We start from the raw sequence: 1,349 nt of genomic DNA, 5'->3' as shown, positions 1-1,349 counted from the left end.
TTACTGACTAGTTAAAGAAATCCAATTGGATCAAGGACCAAATTTTATTTCCTATGTATTCCACAATAGTTCAAATTCTTGACATATCACTCACAATCATAGCGGGCTCTGGAACAGTATCATTGAACCCTAAAAACCATGATCAGAGCCTATTCGTCTGAGTGCCCCCATGATTGGGAAAAGGGGTTAGTTTTTCTGTTGATCATGAATAGAGTCTCACCCAATGAATCAATGGACTCCAGTCCATTTGAACTTGTCTATGGGCATGAAGTAAGAGTTCAACTGATCAAAGAAGTTTCTAGATCAAAGAGAGGAAATTCATTATTAAACTATGTGTCTGCCTTCAGCAAACAACTCTCCTTGAGTAGTTGTAGCACTGTTACACAGTTGGAGAACATAGTGTCATAGAGGTTTTTTTTTTAATGTCGATTTCTCACATTTATTTTAGAGGTTTGAAAGATATAATCCATAACTGTACAAGAAAGTAAGAACTGAAAAATAAAGTTCTGGTAAAAAATAAACCAGGTTGCAATTTTTGAATCTTTATTGAAAGTAGTATAAAGTTCCAATATTCAATTACTCCTGCATTTTTTCAACAGATTCTTCCTTATATTTGCCCTTATCTTTGCCAACTTGGCGAGATTTGGCCTTGCGTTCCAGGATCTTCTTGCGATCCTTGTCCAGCTTTAGCCTAGTAATCACCACCTTGCTGGGGTGAATGCCAACATGAACTGTAGTGCCAATGGGTTTTTCACGTTGCACACACTCAATATAGATTACATATTTCTTTCTGTACACTTGTACAACTTTACCGATCTGCTGACCCTTGTAATGTCCTCTGACAACCTGAATCTCATCATCCTTGCGTATGGGCATTGAGCGAACATTGTACTTCTGCCTCAGCTCCTTAGAGAGTGGAGAGGACATAATTTTCCTGCGGATGTGGGATGGAGCATTGAAGTGCCTCTTGCGGTTCTTCCTCCGTGAAGATGTTACATAAGAACATAAGAACATAAGAAATAGGAGCAGGAGTAGGCCATCTAGCCCTTCGAGCCTGCCCCGCCATTCAATAAGATCATGGCTGATCTGTCGTGGCTCAGTTCCACTTTCCCGCCCTCTCCCCATAACCCTTAATCCCCTCTCCTATCAAAAACCCATCAACCCGCGTCTTAAAAATATTTAGCGAGGCAGCCTCCACCACTTCAACAGGCAGACAATTCCAGAGATTCACCACCCTTTGAGTGAAGAAGTTCCTCCTCAACTCCGTTCTAAACCGCTCCCCTTTTATCTTGAGGCTGTGCCCCCTAGTCCTACTGTCTTTTTTGAGCGGGAAGAGTTTTTCCACCTCT

At 41.4% G+C, this 1,349-nt stretch overlaps 1 pseudogene; it reads right to left on the bottom strand.

Moving 5' to 3' along the window:
- Positions 1–526: 526 nt before the first annotated feature.
- Positions 527–1,014, bottom strand: LOC145350187 (large ribosomal subunit protein uL24 pseudogene; annotated as a pseudogene).
- Positions 1,015–1,349: the final 335 nt, after the last annotated feature.

This window comes from Carcharhinus amblyrhynchos, chromosome 1 (genome assembly GCF_965287045.1).
Source record: "Carcharhinus amblyrhynchos chromosome 1, sCarAmb.v2.hapA, whole genome shotgun sequence".
In the NCBI taxonomy this organism is placed as follows: Eukaryota; Metazoa; Chordata; class Chondrichthyes; order Carcharhiniformes; family Carcharhinidae; genus Carcharhinus; species Carcharhinus amblyrhynchos.
The sequence above is the reverse complement of the archived record's forward strand: the minus strand, read 5'-3'. Positions and strand labels throughout refer to the sequence as shown.